Source organism: Panthera leo, chromosome B1 (genome assembly GCF_018350215.1).
Source record: "Panthera leo isolate Ple1 chromosome B1, P.leo_Ple1_pat1.1, whole genome shotgun sequence".
In the NCBI taxonomy this organism is placed as follows: Eukaryota; Metazoa; Chordata; class Mammalia; order Carnivora; family Felidae; genus Panthera; species Panthera leo.
The window spans coordinates 90,701,708-90,723,012 of record NC_056682.1 but is presented as its reverse complement, the minus strand read 5'-3'; the positions used below and the strand labels follow the sequence as shown (position 1 = coordinate 90,723,012).

The 21,305-nt window shown below is 34.5% G+C and overlaps 1 pseudogene; it reads right to left on the bottom strand.

Annotated features, from left to right (window-relative positions):
* LOC122218430 overlaps nucleotides 1-8,829 on the bottom strand; it is a 127,412-nt pseudogene extending 118,583 nt beyond the window's left edge.
* Between the last annotated feature and the right edge of the window lie 12,476 nt (nucleotides 8,830-21,305).

Here is a 21,305-nt window from a genome sequence, read left to right as displayed (position 1 = left end):
GGTTTCAGCTCAGGTCATGATCTCACGGTTTGTGTGACAAAGTCCCATGTCAGGCTCTGCCCTGGCCGTGCAGAGCGTGTTTGGGATTCTCTCTCCCTCTCTCTCTGCCCCTCCCCACCTCGTGCTTTCTCTGTCTCTCAAAATAAATAAATAAACTTAAAAAAAATTTAAAAAACACAGAAAACACACAGAGAAGAAAGTTTAAAAATAAAATGTATCGTACTACACAAACCCAGATTATTATTATTATTATTAGTTTGCTTTTTTAGTCACTACATGGGCTGATAGCTATTTTCTTTATGACTGCTCCAATTTCCAATTGACAGCTTTGTTTAAATACCCCCTGCCCACTTACCCACGCAGTCACATCAGGTCATAGCCAGAGTGGAAAGATAGACGTGAGGCTGACTTTCAAAACTGAATAGAAATACTATGCATTACCACTAAGAAAGCCAGGGTTTTAGTAATGTTTATAGGACTAATTTAAAATCAGCAGTCATTTGAAGAAACACACACACACACACACACACACACACACACACACACACAAGAATAAACAGAAAAAATAATGTGAATAAAATAATTGACCTGAAGAGAAGCAGAGATAAATTAGAAAGACAATCTAACTTGGATTATTTCCTCAGGAGAGTCTGCAGGAAGTTTGAGGTAATGTTGCAATATTAAGGAAGATCAGCCACCAGAAAAAAAAATAATGAGAGAATAAGAAGCATTCTCGAAATATATGAGCATGATTGATGTATGTGGAGCAGGATAATTAAACTTGGATAATGGTTATATCTGGCTTCTCATTTGGTGGGGAGTTATAAATATTGGTTATTTTTAATTTTGTAAGAAAAAACATTTAAATGTTACATAAAGTGAAAATTAATTGCTAGAAGAATGTAAATTGCATAAGTTCTCCTACATTAGCGTGGAAATATCATGAAATTTCAATCAATTCTGAAAAATAAGGGAAAAAATAAACTGTTACAAGGAAGCTCAGAAAATAAAATATATAAAGTATAATAGTGAGTCGATGCCCAATATATCAAACATTTCAATTAGAATACTTTACTGTATTAAAAGAGAGACTTTCACATTATTAATTTTTTATTTGCAGAAATCTTGAGAAACATATTTACAAAAAACGATACAGTATTTGAACAAAAAGAATAAAGAATGCTAAGCAAATAAGAACAATAGAAAAAATGGCATACTTACTCTGTGGCCAAGTTAAATATTGAATAGAAAAGATAAATTATATATTATTTATGCTTCCAGCTAGCTGGATTATATATTCTTTATGCTGCAAGCAATACTACATTACTATTTATTTTAAAAAGGAAAAAAAATAAATAAGTGACTAAACCAATAATATTGGGAGGAACTCCCGAGACAGGAAGGTATTCTGCAAAACAATCACATATGTAGGAAGAGCTGCAGTTTTAGCATCTAAACACAGGCCATCTTGGGGCGCCCGGGGGGCTCAGTTGGTTAGGCGTCCGGCTTCAACTCAGGTCATAATCTCTTTGTTCAAGAGTTCAAGCCCTACCTCGGGCTCTGTGCTGAGAGCCCAGAGCCTGGAGTCGGCTTCAGATTCTGTGTCTCCCTCTCTCTCTGCCCCTCCCTCACTCATGCTCCCTCTCTCTCTCTCTCTTTTCTCAAAAATAAATAAACATTAAAAAAATAAAATAAACACACGCCATCTTAACAGGAAGGGGTGTGACTGGCCTCCCACAGGGAACCGTGACAAGGTGTGCAAAGATTGTGAGGTGTTATTGAAATGTGGACAGGCTGGAGAGTGAAGAGACTACTATCAGGGGCAACTTGTACAACTCTGAGGAACAATGCAGGCACTGGACTGTGCCCACAGCAGTGGCCCCCCTGACCACGGACTATTTGTTGGTAGCAGTGAAATCCCTTCTTCACTTCCACTGCCCATCGCCCTCTCTCCACTCACCCATGGACCACTGAAGCTCTTGGGATTCTCAGTCAGTCAAAGTCATCAAAAGGGTTCCAAGAGGATGACTCTGAAAGTAAAGCATTAGAAAATTGACAGGGATGTGGCTATTTTTGAACCCAGAGCTCATTTTCATACCTAATTTGATTTGACACTCAAAAACCTCTTGGGGTAGATACTATTAGACTAATTTTTGAGTTGAGGATTCAGGGTTTGAGGGGTTAAACAAGTTGGCAATTCTTTACATCTACAATGTGGCAGAGTATGAATTTGAGCATTTTTCAGTCTGATGTCAAATACATAATCCTAACCACCTCATCATATTGCTTTGCAAACTCTCCTGTGAAAGATTTAAACTAAGCAAATTATTCTGCACCTTGCAGCCTTCCCCTTTAGGAAATATGTCAGTACATAGTCACATTACTGAAAGGGTGACTGGATGACAAAAGTTAAAGCAGATGGTTTAAGTGCAATGAACTTGCTTTAGCTTTAATCTTCTTATTTTTTTTTTTTTCTTTTGCACCAACCACATCATTTATTTGCCAAATAAAAGACAAGAGCTTTCAGAAGAAAAATCCACCTGAGGAAAAAAGGATCGTCTGAAGAAAACAGTGAGAAAAGGAAAGAGTAGTAGTGAATGTCACGTATTTGTGTTTTTTTTTTCACTTCTACTATTTGTATAATTTTCCTGATTTAAAAAAAAATTAAGGAAAAGTTCTTTTTTTATACATAGCGGTTTACCATCTACAGGTCTTACAAAGTAGACCTTGTTTAAAGTTATCTATGTATCTGCAAAAGTAAAGTTCAGTATAATATTTTATATTGTTTCTCAGTGCAGCAATTTTTGATGTGAACATGTTAAATAACAGGCATTCTTTAAATGAAGAGACAACAGGCTCAGTGTTTAGACAGTTTCCTCTTTGTTGTAAGGAAGTTAGGACACTTATTTTTCTGAGAAGAGGCTATACTTAATTATTTCTAAATTAAGATGGGATTTTACTTCTTGTGAACTTATCTATAATGAAATTCCTTCTGTAGTAAAATGGAATGGAATTCCATAAATGTTTAGAGAATGGCAAGAAACCAATTAAAATTCCCTTTGAATGGAAAATTGAGCTTCTTCTTTTGCGAAACTGTGTTGAAAATAAACTCATTAATAGAACAATACCTTAGTTTCATGACAAGTTCTCATCACTTTTAGACTGAAGAGAATTAGGCTAACTTGAAATATTATAGGAGTATTGATTAAGTTGGATTAAAAGCTAAATTAAAAATTGCCAGCAAATATTTTTCTCAGATAAGGACTGATAGTAATCTTTACCATCACTCATATGATTCTATTTTGTATTCATTTTGATACTAATACCAGTAAAGCCAAGCTTCTGTGGGTCTACCAGTTAGTAATCTTCAAAAGTCTCTCCAAACTTTAATTATAATGGGATTTTCCAAATAGGTGGAAAGAGTATTTTCCCAACAGCATTTTTTTTTCAGAATTCTATACCTTCAAACATTGTTGTTTCCCAACTGTCTCACTTTAAAATTAAATGAACGAACTTATATACAGACATAGACACATCTACACCTTTTCCTGTGTTTATACATATACTTATCTTCTATCTATACCTATACCTGTTACTTGTACCTTTTCCTATTCTTATACCCACTGAAAATTTTCCCCACCACACAATTTGTTTTGATGGTTTCTTCATCCTCAATGGCAATGAATATCTGTTAACTGACAAATGATTGCATAGGGAGGAAGTTATTTGATTCCTTAGATGCTTTAAGCAATATGCTCCCTAATCAATTTTTTTTTTTCAATCCTCCAGGAAAACAATGAAGAGAACCCAAAGACCTATCTGGAATTAAGTTCTATTTGAAGTTTGTCCCTCAATATAATTGTTAGATGATTTGTCTTAAAATGGATTTGAGGGTTTTTGCTTTGCTTTGTTCTGCCTTTTTTCGCAGGAAGGGGGAGGCTTATTTCTTGCTCTTAAAATTACCATCCTTGTAGTGGGAACTCCATTATTGCGAAACTCCGTTCCTTTTATCCCTTTCACTTGTCTATACCATAGCATTGCTGGAGTGATTTGGATGATTTGAGATTTCGAAAAGGGGCAACACCATCCGGAGTGTACCTCATTCAGTTTCCTTGTCTTTGGTAGCTCCCTGCTCTCTTGCTCCTCCCCAACCCTTCATGCCTTCAATTTCTCAGCCACAAACACTGTCCCTGTAGCAGAGATGCCTGTCCTAGTGTATGACTGGCTATGAAATGGTGGGAAGTCTTGTCTCATTCCTAGATTCAGTTCTTTTGAAACCTAATCGCTTCACCTATGAGCCACAATCTCCAACACCAGCTTGTTCTTCAACAAAGACACACTTGTGCCAGGTAACCTTAGAGCTTTGTCTAATTTCTTGATTAGGTCAGCCCTCTGGCAAGGAATGCAAACGGTGATAAGGCAACACTAATTTTAGTGAGAACATATGTGCCAATCACTGTTCTAAACACATCACATATATAAATCCAAGTGGTTCACACATCAATTTTACAGATTAGGTGCTGTTTGCTATCCTGCCTCATAGCTAGTAAGTGTCACCGATTCGTTTCAAACTCTAAGCAGTTTGTCTCCCAACTTCACTACACTATTTGTTAGACCCGAGTCCTCTATCTCAGAGATAATTTCAATGATAAAAAGGAACAACAAAATCCCCCCAAAAAACAAAAACAAAAACAAAAACAAAAACCCCAAAACCATTTCCGTTGTGAATCAGCCCAATTTTTATTTGATTTCTGATTTCACAAAACTTAAGGCAAACAAAATCGGTTCTGGAGTCAATGAAACGAATTTGATTTTTTCCTCTTTGGTCAAACATTGAACTTATGCTTCTCATTTTCTGTTGAAGTTTTTTCTTTGACATTAATGTAACAGACTCTTAAGAAATCAAATTGATGGAGGAATCTGGGTGACTCTGCCAGTTGAGCTGAGTTGATTTCAGCTGAGGTCATGATCCCAGGGTCATGGGATGCAGCCCTGTGTCTGGCTCTGGGCTGATTGTGGAGTCTGCTTGAGATTCTCTGTCTCTCTCTCTCTCTCTCTCTCTCACCCCCTGCCCCTCTCCCCAGTTTCACATGTGCTCTCTCTCTAAAAAGAAATTAATTAATTAATTAATAAATAACAAAAAAGTAACAAATAAATAAGCAAATAAATATTTTTAAAAAGATATTGATGAAAATATATATGTATTCAAATAATTACATTTTCAATAAATATTTTTTCTGAATATGTATGATTACATAGTGACTAACATTCATAAAGTTTCTATAAATATTGAATAATTTTAGGAAACAGGGATTTTAATAAATAAATATATTAATAATAAGTAAAACAAAATGAATAGATTAAATTTAAAAAGTTATTTAATTCAAAATTATACCTAAATAAATAGATTTTAAAAATTCACTGCATACATATGTATTAACACACACTAAGAGGGAAAAAAGAAAATATGTGCTTTACAAAGACACCTGAACTAAGCAAAATCAAGAATAAGAATAACAATAAGATGAGAGGAACTAAAATTATAGATATCATATAGCAGATATAGATGGGTTTTATAGAAATGATCTCCAGAGGAGCACTAATGAGCAATTATTTACTGGCTAACTACCATTTGTAAAGCTGATTGACAAAGATACAGTTGGTTTTGCAGCATGCAGAACATAAGCATCATGGAAAAACTAAACAAATGGGAACTGTAGCTGAGAAACACTTAATGAAGTTTCAGTAATTTGCTTTCAGTCGTATCACTTTTAAGAATTCATTCCGTCCCATTCTCATCCATTCCACTGAGTTTCCTTAATATCGATGACATCCATTATGAACACAGTGCTCTAATTTCTTTTTATCCTGAGAAGGCAGAGATTGTCATGTGGTGACACGGAACTGAAAGTGTGCGGGCTCCCAGCACCTCTTGCATGATGGCACAGGAGCTTGCCCTCAAAGTGCCACATTAGATGAGGACAAAATTCTCTCTGACTTGCCAGTGCTTCAATGATCAGAGGCAGACTCACATTTACAGTCCTTTATGTCCTGATGCTATTTCATAATATCTAAATTTTATATTTAGACATTTTGTATCATTTTCCAGGGTGACTGTAATTGATAAAATATGATATTTTCAGAATCTCAATATGCCTAATTACAAGAAAAAGAGTGATACTGTAAAGGGAGTCAAGTGTAACTCCCGATTTTAGGCTCCATATCGCAAACATATATTCTTTTACTGTGAAACTGCAATGTGTTAAGAAAGATAAAGAGCTACCCGGTACATCCTGTTTAAGTCCAGACTACATACCCAGTTTTATTATCGTTCCCTGACCTACAGTTACATAGTCAGAGAGGATATTAAATAAAACGTGAGAGAACAGTATTTTTGCAGGTGCCATTGCAACTTTCTAGTTATCGTTTCTATCCCATAAAACACTCTTGTAAAGACTGAAAGCAGTTATTATGAAATTTAAAATGTACATACTTTTCCTATCCTTTTGTATGGCTGGATTTCATAACCTTTCACAACTAATCAATTAAAACTTTATATAGACAGCGAGATGAAAAAAAAAATATTTACTGCTTTAAGTTAAAATTTATCTTGTATGTAAACCACTCCTAAAAGACATAATGCCTTATCTTATTGAATTATATGCATTTAAATGCAGATTTTGAAGAACAGCCAAGGCTGTGTGGGAAATGTTTCCACTAATAAACAAACAGGAGACGGCTACAGTATTTTTTCTGTAAGGTGAGGTTTTAATAGATACTTTTCAGTATATTGGCTTTCAGATTATAATGCTTTTATTTCAGAGTGTTAAAATGCTAGAGTCAGAGGAACAGGAGGTAAAAATAAAATTCTGGCAAAACCAAAGCATCTACATTATTGCCTTCAGAGTTTCTATTTGATTTTGTTGTTTCCCCCAACCCCCCCACCCTCCGAACAATGTGAATCATTCTCCAATGAGAATGTTCTCCCTCTCTCTCTCTCTCTCTCTTTTTTCTTCTTGTAACAGTACAGTTTATTTTAATCCGGTTGTGCATGTCTTCCTACAGGACATGAAATAACCTACAATTAAATGCAGGTGCTTTGAAAAAGAGAATACCCTTGTTCTTTCCAATGACTTGCTGTAACTAATAAAAAGAAAGGAAGAAAAGTAAAACTGCTTGTTTAGTAAAGCATGAGATCCTTCTCTAGGCATGAAAATGATGGTCTGCTTCCTATTAAGGATGCAATTCCCTTGAGCATGTAAAAGAGGTCTTCTTATTAAACGGTTTTATAAGGAGAAAATTAAACAACAGTCATGGGAAATTAGCTCTATGAAGAAGGAAAGAAGGAAAGAAAGAAAGAAAGAAAGAAAGAAAGAAAGAAAGAAAGAAAGAGGAAGGAAGGGAGGAAAGAAAGAAAAGGCAGAAAGAAAGGGTGGGAGAGTAGATAAAAGGGTGGAAGGGAAGAAGAGAGAGGGGAGGGGGAAGAATTAAGAAGGAGAGAAAGGGAAGAAAAGAGAGAAAAAAAATCTGTTGGCATCTATAAAAATAATTGGGCCAAAATATTTTCACTCCTAAAATTTAACACAGTACTGCTCTAATACTACCTAAATAAAGAAACAAACAAAAGAGTTTCTTCTTACTCAATATATTGTTGATGGAAATGTTGGAATTGTTATATGCTAATTATTGCCTATTATAATAAGTGTTTCCACTTTTTGTATTTTATTTGTATTCATCTATACACAAGCAGCGGATGGATATGACATATTTATCTTCCTCACAATATACACCTACATTAAACACAATTTTATAATTACTCAAGTAGATAACTTAATATATACTCTTGAAACAAGTTTAAAAAAATCAACCCATATATTATAATCTGTTTCTTTTTTTTAATGTTTATTTATTTTTGAAAAAAAGAGGGAGACACTGTGAGTGGGGTAGGGGCAGAGAGAGAGAGTGATGGAGATAGAGAATCCGAAGCAGGCTCCAGGCTCTGAGCTGTCAGCACAGAATCCCACGCAGGGCTGGAATCCATGAACTACAAGATCATGACCTGAGCCGAAGTCAGATGGTTAACTGAGCCACCCACGCATCCTGTATTATAATCTATTTCTAAACTTAATATTCTATCCTAATTAATTTCTTTGCCTTCGTTGTACCTATTGTAAGTAGTCGATATTGTTAGAAGTTTAATATTTATGTTTGGTAATACAAAGCCCACATTATCACATTTCTATCTCAAAAAAGGTCTTGCATATACCTTCTTTTTCCTTCCAAATAAATTGAGAATTACACATTCCAAAAGAGTGCCTACTCTTTTCGTTTAAAACAAATTATATTTTACAGCATTAAAGAATGATCCATTTATCTAATTATTAATACAGTTGACCTATGAATAACACAGATTTAAATGGTGCCAGTCCAGTTCTACACAGACGTTTTTTGAAGATTTGACAGCAAAGCCACAAGACATTTATTTACAACCGACCACCCCAGGCTCCACAGACTGAACGGTCTGCATCTGCTGCCCTCTGAGTACCTGGGGAGGCCCCCGGCTCTCAGCGTACCTGGGCTCCAGACTGGCAGGGCTGCTGGTCCCACGGTGTGCCAATGGAGTGGTCGGGTGTGGACCTCTTTCACGGTGGTGCCACAGCCCCCGACCTCCTGGAGCCTAATGTCAAGTGTGGTCAGAACTGCCAATAACTGTGGGCAACTGGCTTCCAGGCAGATGGGGCCGCTCAGTACTAGACACCAGGTCTTTGCTGCCACTCCTGGGCCCGGCCAGTGCTGCTGTCCACCCCAGGCTAGCAGGTTGCAAAACATGGTCATCTGAAGCCACCCCTGCTGCTGCCACCGCCCCTGCCCCAGCCTTGCTCAGTCCACCTATCTGTACCTGGATTTTTAAAAAAATAAATATACCTAGAGTACCATACATGTGTTGTATCTTTCTTATGATTTTTTTAATAACATTTGCTTTTCTCTACCTTACTTTAAGGTAAGAATACTGTTTTATACATACATATATATATATATGTATATATATATACTTATATATATATATATATACATATATATACATATATATAAATGTGTATATATATATGTGTATATATATATATATAAATGTGTACATATATATATATATATATATATATATATTTAAAATACAAAATCTGTGTTAATTGACTATTTATGTTATTGGTGAGGCTTCCAGTCAACAGTAGGCTATTCATTTTTAAGTTTTGGGGGAGTCAAAAGTTACGTGCAGATTTTCCACTATATGGGAATGGGCGCCCTAACCCTTGCATTGTTCAAGTGTCAACTGTATTCCCTTAATTTTCAAAGTATCATTTTACATTTTTTAAACCAAGAGATAAAATGCAATGATATATAAGAACTCCAAAGTTGTAATCAGACTAATACAGGGTGAAATGTTTATTCTGCTATTTAAATCCGTGACTGTGAAAAGTTACTTAACTGTATTTTAAGTACTTCTTCATTTGAATATTGAAATGCTTTATATTTTAAATAGTTATTTGTTTTTAAATTAATATTTACTTTGATATAATTCCTATGTAGTAAAGGATATACGTTAATAGGAGTTCAGAAATGAGTAAATCTGAGGTAGGAAAAGTGGATCATTTCTCGGATCTGATTAGAATTAGGATTTACTATTATCGGGATCTAACAATACAATAACAAAGCCCAGACAACAGATACAATTAAAGAAAGGAAAGGACAAGGGGGTTTCAAGTTATTAATCAGAGATGTCTGGTACAGTCCCACTACACAATTCAAGTTTCCTTGTACCTTCATTATTACCATCTCCAACATTACAAGAGGGGATACACTATGTATGAACAAGATGCTATTATTTCTTCTCTCAAGAGGAAAGTCTAATGTGTCACAGAGTCCACTTCAAGGTGGTATCTTTAAGAAACAAGCTGTAGTCCTGTTACTGCGTGCAACTACTCTTATAGCTAAAAATAAGTTTCATCATCTCCCTTCCCCATCACCTATTCTAGATGTCTCTTACCCCTGGGCAACACTTTGGTCAATCTGCTATGCTTATATGGTAAGAGGACTGCTACGATCTGACTGTGTTCCCACAAAATTCATAAGTTGAAGCCTAATGGTCAATGAGAGGGTATTTGGAGGTGGCCCTTTAGGATGTGATTAGGTCATGAAGACCAAGTCACCATGAATGGGATTGTGCCCTTATAAAAGACAGTACAGAGCTCCCTTGGTCCTTCTACCATGTGAGATCTCAGGGAAAACAACATTATCTATGAATCAGGAAGTAGGACCTCACTAGAAACCAAATCTGTTGGTGCCTGGATCTTGGGTTTTCCAGTTTCTTGAACTGTGAGAATAAATTTCTGCTGTTTAGAAGCCACCCGGTCTGTGGTATTTTTGTTGTTGTTGTTTGTTCATTTTTGAGAGGCAGAGAGAGACAGAGCATGAGCAGGGGAGGGGCAGAGAGAGAGGGAGACACAGAATCTGACACAGGTTCCAGGCTCTGAGCTGTCAGCACAGAGCCCAATGTGGGGCTCAAACTGACGGACAGTGAGATAATGACCTGAGCCGAAGTCGGATACTTAACTGACTGAACCACCCAGGCGCCCCTGTGGTGTTTTTTAAATAGCAGTGCAAACAGACTGAGTCAGTTATTCTCCTACCCATTATTCAGGCATCTGAGTCTTAGTTACTTTGCTTTTCTTCTCATGGTGGTTTTCTGTTACCACTGGCTACAACACACCACCAAGTGCCCAGTGAAACCCCTGGCTTCTAGGTGCTTTCCTTACTGTTGCAATTGCATAGTGTCAATTACAGCTTCTTGTGGTAATCAGGATCTATTACCATTTCTAGGAAATTAACTCTCTCTTTTGCATTCTGGCCGGAAAAGCACAAAGTGACCAGTGAAGAATGGCAGCCCCAAATTAAGTGGGAGGCTTACCAGGTCCCCTGGCAGAAGTCACTCTTCCTTAGCCTCCAGGAGCTAGAAACTAATCCAGGGTTCAGGTTGAAATGAATAAGTTATTAACACGAATGTGGATTATTGGGAGTGATAGTAAGAGGGGCCATGTTTATTTCCACCTTTTCTCCCGACCCTACATATTGAAGCTATTGGGGATATAGTACAACATAGTAGAATAGTGTTTAATTCATTGAATTTAAGATGCCATTGTTTATAAGAGACTTGTATTTTTTTTATGTGTTACCAAAAATTAATATTAAATGGCCAGTTGAACTATCTCATGGGTTTTTAAAAAATTCATTTTATATACACTGAATGAACTATTTAAAACTTACTGTATTTCATGGACTCTAAGACAAACCATTATTTAATATACTTCAAGAAAAAAAAATTTGCAAGTAAAAATTTAACATGCCATTGATGGTAAGTTGCATTTTTATTCCAGAGATGTTAAGATGTGAAAAAAAATTGTTAGGGTGACTGAATGGCTTAGTTGGTCAAGCCTCTGACTCTTGATTTTGGCTCACGTCATGATCTCAAAGTTCATGAGATTGAGCCCCACATCAGGCTCTGAGCTGACAGTGCAGAGCTGCTTGGAATTCTCTCTCTCTCCCCCTCCCTTGCTCTTTCTCTCTCTCAAAATAAATAAATAATGTTTAAAAGGTGAAAAAACTTGTGACTCTAACAACTGATACTGTAAAATAAAGTGGGGAGGGGAACAACAGCACCTGATGCTGATTAAGACATTGTACCTGGGTGCCTGGATGGCTCAGTCGGTTAAGCCTCTGACTTCGGCTCAGGTCATGATCTCGTGGTTGGTGAGTTCAAGCCCCGCGTCGGGCTCTGTGCTGACAGCTCAGAGCCTGAAGCCTACTTCAGATTCTGTGTCTCCCTCTCCCTCTGCCCCTCCTGTGCTCACGCTGTGACTCTCTGTCTTTCAATAATAAATAAACATTAAAAAAATAAAAAAAAAGACATTGTACCCTAATGTACTGAATGGTAGAAATGTGAAATATTGTCAGACTTCTTGGAAATCAGTCAGTCAATGTCTATTGCAATTTAAATGCTCATACTCTTAAACACAGCATTTCCAGTCCTGAGAATTTAGTAGATTGAAATAGAAATTCTGTTTCAAAAACTTTATGATCAGTGATATTTACTCTAGATTTGCTTTAAGTACCAAAACATTGTCAACAACATGAATGCCCAACACATTTGAGTTTCCGAATAAATTGTGACCGTATGAACAATAAATAAGTGTTAAGGCCATAAAAAAATTAGAATAATAGAGGCATGATTACATACAATAATTTCCAAAATATATTAACAGAAAAACTAGTGTAGCATGAACCAATTTTTGATTAAGTAATACAAAATTCTCCATGTATATTTTGTACATCACTTTCATGGTATGGAGAAAAGTATGGAGTGACGAATGAGACATATAAGGGGCAAAGGCAAAATAAGTATATGGAGAAAAGATACTGGAGCATTTTTGATGATAACAAATTATTGGAGAATGATTAATACATAATTCTATCTATGAACATTTTATAAAATATGTGAATATTGGTTCTATATTTTGCAAAGACTAAAAAGATTGTATCAGTGACAAGATTCACTTGATATCTTAAATCTGGATGGATTTCTTCTTGGATTTCTATTGGTTTTGTATGATGTCTCTAGTAAAGTTTTTGGAAATAAAATAATTATAATTATCTCCACATGGCTAATTACATCTTTGATCTTTGTAAAGTTACTCTCTTGCTGCTTTGAACTACATTTGTCTTAAACTATATTTTTTTGATATTTATAACATAAACAACAAAAGTAATGAATGGTTGGGCGCATATTACTGTAGCTGATCTGAATTTGAAAGGCTTGAATGAAGTATCTGAGTGCATGAGAGAGACAATAAGGGATAATAAGAATTGGTTCTTTCATTCATAATGCATCATACATGTTACTTTAATGCTTTTTTAAGTGATTTGAACTTTATTTTATAGTTAATTGTTTGAAGAAGAATATGTATTCTAATTTCCTCATATTATCTTAAAGCAGATACAATTTAAACCAATATTTTGCTAAATTATAAGCACAGAGAAATACATTTATGGAGTATAGCTTAGTGCAAGCTCAAGGTACAAGGCAAGTAGATTGGAATAACAAACCCACAACTGGCCAGTTTGTGATACTAATGATTTACTTCACTTCAGTGTATCTCATTTTTCCCGTGGTTTTTAAATTATTTTTTTTTAATTTTTTAATGTTTTATTTTAGCTTTTAGAGAGGGAAGAGACACAGCATGAGTGGGGGAGGGGCAGAGAGAGAGAGAGGGAGATACAGAATCTGAAGCAGGCTCCAGGCTCTGAGCTGTCAGCACAGAGCCCTAAGCGGGGCTGGAGCTCCCAAGCCATGAGATCATGACCTGAGCCGAAGACGAACACTTAAAAATTTGAGCCACCCAGGTGTCCCTCATTCTTCTCATGTTAAAATAGGAATAGTAATAGTACATACTTGAAAGAGCTATTGCAACATTATGCATGTATAAGAGCTATTTAATGAGGAGGTACGCATTTCATGTGGAGAAAATAGTCTGGCATTAATAAACACTTGATAAATGTCAGCTATTATTGTCATCCTAACACTATCCACTTAAGAGCACTTCTTCAAGGGAAGAGAAAACCTGGTAAGACAATGACAATTACTTGACCTACTTTCTCTGATGGACAATATTAATATGTTAAAACAAACAGTGGACTTAGGTCCACATCCATCTCTCATTCGGTCTCTCTTTCCCTTTATTTTTATCTCTGTCTCGCTATAGACTACTTTCATGCTGTAAACTTTCTTAGACACTAATCTCAACATCCAAATATCTGAAAAGTAGTAGCAAATTTGCCTTCTTTGTTAAATACCTACCACCCAATACATAATACAGTTAAGACCTGAATATTGACATTGTTAGCCTATGAAAATAGAAAATTTACATTATCCAAAGACGAGAGGAGACAAATAACACACAACAGTAAAAGAAAATACTGTTGATTTCAGCCTGGCCAGTTGTTCAGATTGCCGCGCTGGTTTTTCAAAATCTACAACTTGTTAATGTAAATAATTTACAGAAGCTTCTCATCATGAGGTTGCTTGTAGCATATTACTTCTGGCATCATAGAGAGATATTCGTTTTGCATGTTGCCTTTATGTTTAACTGAATCTGAGACATTTTTAAGCTTCTAACAAATGTTAGAACTTTTTGTGGTAATGTCATAATCAGAGAGCCTTATCTAATGCTTGTCTTCCTTTCAATGTTCTGTACTTCTCTGTGTTTCCTCTTAGAACTGATCATCTTAACTGAAAACTGAACCTGACGCCAGCTGGTGGCATGGATCCATGTTCTCATTTGTTCCATATTCATTTTGGAACTTGAGTGGATTTGGAAACGTTGGTGACATTAAAAGAAGACATTTTTGCTGTGCATTTTCCACAGTCTCAGGCTCTTTCTGTTCTTTCTGTACTTCCTTTGTATATACTCTCCTAGACATTTTTAGCTGTGTCATAGGGACTCTTATTGCTGCCAATGGAGCAGGATTCTCGCACAGAGAGTTGTGACACCAAGGCTTTTCCTTCCAGGAAGCAACTTTATTCATGCTGGCACTGCTCGCTCGGTTGGGTTCCTGGAAGAACTGAGCCCCGAACACCATGTGGCATAGTTTTTTATACGTTTTCTATTTCATTGTCTCCCATATATGGTAGCACACAAACATGCAGTCTGATTAAGTGGTGTCATGTTGCAAGGTCATGAGGGATGTTGTACGCTTATAGCCAGGTTGCCTTGAGGTTTTTGTTTTGTTTTGTTTTGTTTTGTTTTCTTTCCTTAGGGAGGGGACTTACCACACTAAGATTCTTTATTCTGATGATTTTGGTTCCTTGGAAATGATTCCCACATTTCAACATTTTCTGAGCTGGAGAATCATCTTCTGAAGATCACTGGGCTGAGTGAGACTTGAGACTTACAAATCTGGGACAAACAAGGGCCCAATGAGGAACAGTGTCTCTTTAATTGTTAAAAAAACTTCACAAGGAAAACTCTAGACCCACATGACCTCACTGGTGAATTCAACTTGACATTTAAGGAGGAAAAAATATGAATTCTACACAAACTCTTCCAGGAAATTGAACAGGAGGGAATATGTCTCAACTCATTGTACAGGCCAGGAACACCAGATACAAAAACTAGAGTATGACCCTACAAGGAAATAAAAATTATAGCAAAAACTACAAAAATTCTCAACAGAATTTTAACAAATTGAACCTGTCAGTACAAAAATAATAACATGCAATTACCAAGTATAGCTTTTCCAGATTGATTTAACATGTGTCAAGTAAATCAATTCACTATATCAAATTAAAAAAAAAGACCATTTCAACAAATGCAGAAAAAAACGGTTAATAAAAATCTATATTCATTACTTATAGAAATTCCTAAAGTATTAAGAAGAGATGGAGACTTCATAAACTTAATAAAAGGCACCTACAAAGATCTACAATTAAGATCGTATCTAATGGTAAAAAATTAATCTTTACTTTTGAGATATGGAAAAAATAAGGTCATCCACTCCCATCGCTTTCACCCACCATTGTGCTGGAAATTTTAGTAAATACCATAATATGAAAAAAAAAATAAATAAATGGAATCCAAATTAAAAAGGAAAAAGTATATTTTCTTCTGATAATCTTCTTAATTTATTTAAAAATACCATGATCATCTATTCAGTGGAATCTATGAAACCTACTGAAACTAATAAGTGAACAATACTATTAATAATTGAATGAAGGAACAAATCTCTTTATGCAAAAATCAGCTACATTTTAAAAATAATGCTAATACATAATCAGAAATTGGATTTATAATCAATATCATATACAATAGTGTGAAAATATATGATGTTCTTAGGGATGAATCTAAGAAAAGATATGAAAAGCCTGAGCACTGGAAATTATAAAATACTGGTATGATAAAGAAGACCCAAGTAAATGAAAGATATATCGTGTTTATGAGTCAAAAAACCTGATATTGTTAAGAGGACAATTCTGTCCAAATTTGATATACAGATTTAAAGCAATCTCAATCAAAACCCCCACAGGTGGTTACAGAAAATGAAAAATTAATTTTCGTATCTATATAGAAATCAAAATCCTATAACATTCAAGATGGCGTTGACAAAGTATAACAAACTTTTCAGAATAATGCCATCTTTTTATAAGGTATTATAAAACAACAATAATCAAGATGTGTGTTATGGGCACAAATTCACGCAAATAGAGCAATAGAGCAAAATATGACGTGGTGATATAGTTGCATAAGCCATTCAGTGAGGAATAATAGAACTTACAAAACAATGCTAGAATAATAGATATCCACACACAAAAAATTTGCTTAGACTTCTACCTTTCATCACATACAAAAATTAAGTCAAAATGAACAAGGGGGCTAAATGTACATCCTAAAACTGTAAAAATTCCAGAAGAAAACACAGGAGAAAATCCTTATTACCATGGATTAGACAAAGATTTCTTAGATACAACAATAAAAACATGTTCCATAGTAACAAAATTCCAAAATTGGGACTTCACCAAATTAAAAATCTGCTTTTCAAAGACCCTGCTAGGAAAAGGAAAGAACAATCCACAGACTTGGGGAAAAATATTTGCAAATCATATGTATGATAGTTTTTATCCAGAATTATGTGAACAACTCTCAAAGTTAGTAATAGAAACCAAAAAGCCAATTTAGAATGGGCAAGAGATTGGAACACACAGTTCACCAAAAAGAAAACACATGGAAAATAAGCCAATAATGAAATACAGTGATTATTAAAGAAAAGCAAACTAAATGAGCTATCACTGCATTATCTGCTGGAAGGACTAAAATTTAAAAGTCCAAGAATACCAAAGGTTGGTGAGGATCCAAAGAAACTACACTTCTCATTCACTGAGACAATCAGGAAAATAGTTTGGCAATTTTTTTTTTAAATAATAATACATCTACCTAACCTATGATCCAGCCATTCTACTCCTCAGTGTATACACCTATGAGATATGTAAGCATTGTCACACTTTTGGATGAATACTAATAGAAGCTTTGCTTGTATTATCCCAGATCTGGGGACAATCCAAATATTGACTAACAATTCAATGAATAAACAAACTGGGATATCCATACATTGGAATATTGCCCAATATAAAAATGAATACATGCTACAAGATAAAGTCTTAAAATAATTTTACTGAGGGAAAGAAGGCATATCCCTCATAAAAGAATGGATACTGTACAATTTCATCTATATAAACTTTTAGGATGTGGAAACTAATCTAAATAGGTATGAAAGCAGATCAGTGGATGCCTGGATATGAGGAGGGGATAGGAATAGGTAGGAAGGGAAATAATGCAAAAGGGTGTGAGGAAACTTTGGGAGACAATGAGTATGCTTGGTACAGTTTTGTAGTAATAGCTTCACAGGTATGTACATATGTCAGAACTTAAATTGTACATTCTAAACATGTACGATTTATTGTATGTCAATTATTCTACAATAATATACAACTTGGATGTACTAAATTTGTGTTATTTTATAATACTTACAGTAATGGAGAACTTTGGTTGCAGTTCATGAAGAAGAAAAAACTCCGATGTTATGTAAAATCCTAAATGAACTCTTCTAACTGACACCACAAAATAAAATATTGGAGTGAAAAAAATCGGTATAACCTGGGAATTTAATGATGGAAGTAATTATTAATAATGAGTGATATTCATTCAGTATTTCCTATGTATTTACTATACAACTCCCCTTTTAAGAGCATTCCATATACATTACTAATACACAACAATATTATGCAAATTTTGCATAATACTTCATAGGCAGATGGACTTTTTTCCATGTTACAATTTTACCTTTACCTGGACTGAGTGTGGATCAATAATCTCCTTCTATTATATCTAGAATCTGAAATGGAGAGTCACTTTCTTCCAAGATATAATTTACATATGTTCTGATAGTTAAGTGAATAGAACAATATAATTTTTGTCTCTGTTCTCTGTCTGGAAAATTATTCACGCATGCCAGTTTTTAAAATTTTTATTAGACTATAGGAAAAAAAAATTTCCTTTGACTGTCACAACAGAAAGGTGTGGTGGTAGATAGGTTGTAATTAGATATCATTACTGTCAATTATCTCAAATATATATGAGGTGAAGGCACATTTAACTCTTTGGAAACAATTCTTGTAATAATTCAAGAAGCTTAACTATTTAAAAATTTCTTTTTTTGTCTGCTCAGTCTATGTTTTCTGACTCTCACTTCTGGTGTTCCTGGACCCAATTTTTATTGTGAATACTTAGTACCCAAGAAAGTAAATAATACAGAGCATGGGCCCATGTGTGTGCTAGTTTAACTCAACTGAATCAAAATGAAATACAAGTCTCAACCTGCTTTAAGAAGTCTTCTTTGTCATCATATCCACTTTTCCCTCTGCTTACCCCATTTATTATCCGATATGAGAACAGCATTGGATTTTGTTAATACAGTCACATTTAGATAGGAATATAGAATGAATAGTTCTTCAAGGCTTGCTCCCTATGAAATGCTTTCCATAACTTTTGTAATTTCTGCTTTAGCATTTCATATAATCTCATTGCAAATATCAGCCATTAAACCTGGAAGTTTTACTTTCCTAATTGAAGCAGTATCCTTTAGAACCTGTTCATGCCTTCGTATTTAACTGACACACAATTTACAATAATGTTGTTGGGATTTAATTTAATCAGTTAATATAAAGCATTACAACATCTTTGATCTTTGATTTATATTTTATTTCTTTCAAATTTATAAAATGTATAAAATGAAGCTTAATTATGTTTATATTGATCATTTATATCTTAATACTCTAGGACAGAATGTCAAATATTCAACTTCACTTCAAACAATGCTATAATATACTTCTAATATTTATTTGATCTACTCCTCATGCTTTCTACATCGTTAATACTTATATTACAAGATTATGTGTTAATCACATAAGCCCAGAACTTAGGAGTTCAGTTGAGTTTTCCAGGATTTTTTCTCTTTATATAATTTTTTAAAAACTAGGGTTTAATATAATTGAATAAAAGCCAGAGAAAAATAATATGAAAAATATGCTTTTAAAATGTTCTGAGCTCAAAATTAAAAAGATATTTGCAAATATGCAATATAGAACTTGTTATATTTTGTTAAGGCTCAAAGTATTAGTCAATATCATTTATAAAATCCAGACCATCATTTTAACTCACTTTAATGGTGTAACTTTTGAACCAATGCCGATAAAGATAATGTCTTTCTATGTGCCATACTTTCAATATCAATTGAACATTATGAAATGGTTAAAGAAAAATCAATAATCACTATTGTTCCACTGTCAACAAAAGTGTTACTTCTGTTTTCATTTCTCCTACACACTGCCAAGATTACTGAGTGCCAATATAGAAGTTGGAGATAGCACGCAATGCATCACATTTTGGCCTGTCTATAACACATACAGTTTGAATTTTTAAAACATAAATCTCAGGCTGAGATTTACAAACATATATTGGCTGATATTTTTGTGATCATTTCCTAATAAGATGGAATCCAAATTTTAATACATTATTAAATTATAATGGCCAGATTAAAAAATTTTATTCCAGACTGTTCAGTTTGTTGGAAATTTTACTAATGAGATTTAGGGCAGGGAACTCTGACATTTTAGATGTCTGAAAACGATCAGGTCACTGAAGACAAAAGACCCAAGTCCACAACCAGGTTTTAAAATGCTTTGTGTCCATTTAATTCTATGTTGACTTTTAAAATAGTTACTTAAGTATAAATGCACAAAATATTATTTTAGTTTCTATGATTAAAGATCTGGGAAGGCAGGGGAAAACAAAAACAAAAACAAAAACAAAAGCAAAAAAACTGATTCCTGTAATCGTTGTGGCCAAAGGTAAATTTATCAGACTAATTTTGAGCCAAAATTACACGTAAGCCAGGCATCAATTCTGAAATTTATCATAATAATTAAATTAGCAGAACATCATTTGATACCATTTTTCTAGATTTAAAAAAATGCATGTTGAGAACTACAACCAGAAAATAATTGTGTTCCTAAGAAAAACCTATCAGGTTAGACAGTTATGTTTTTCCAGGGGGTGGTGAATACTTTTATATATGAATTTTTTAAATTAGAATAAAAATAAAAATTAAGTAAAAAGCAACTACATAAATGACACCATGAAGTAGGTTGCAGGGAGATAACAGTGATCTGGGTATGCTATTATGTCTTGAAAATAGGTACCTCCCCTTGTATTTTTAGGTTATTATACAAAGTGCCTTTTAGTAAATTCAACTTACAGTAAATATATTAACTTAGTTTGTATTTATATTGACTCCTTTACAAAATATTCGTTAAGGAAAATGTAACAAATATTATGAACTTGACAAAAAAAATGTCTTTTGTCAGAACAGCCATGGCAGGTAATAGAACCGCCATGGCAGATAACAAAATTATATCATTATCAATCAGAATAAAATATATGAATAACGTTAAAAACAGTTGATTGTATCTTGATGGATTTTTAAATCCAAATTTAAAACATTTAACTTAAATTAAAATTTTAAGGGAGCCTGGGTGGCGCAGTTGGTTAAGTGTTTGACTTCCGCCTAGGTCATGATTTCGTGGTTTGTGAGTTAGAGCCCCGTGTGGGGGTCTGTACTAACAGCTCGGAGTCTGGAGCTTACTCCAGATTCTGTGTCTTCCTCTCGCTCTGCCCTCCCCTGCTTCTGCTCTCTCTCTCCCTCTCTCTCGCAAAAATAAACATTAAAAAAAAGAGAATTTAAACTAAGAAGACTTTAAAAATCTAAATTTTATTCATATAAATGCTAAATTGGGTTAATTAAAAATATTCCAGTTTTTAAGAGTCTTTTATAAACTGAGGGTCGATGGGGGGTGGGAGGGAGGGGAAAGTGGGTGATGGGCATTGAGGAGGGCACCTGTTGGGATGAGCACTGGGTGTTGTATGGAAACAAATTTGACAATAAATTTCATATTAAAAAGAAAAAGAAAAATTTTTAAAAAATCACATGCTTTATTGACTGAGCCAGCCAGGCACTTCTGTAGAATATTGTTTAAAAAAATTCCAAATAACATAAATTTTATGTAAATAAATCATTATGAAGCAAATAAAATCTTTAAAAAAATTTAAATGTTTATCTTTGAAAGTGAGAGAGAGAGAAAGAGAGTA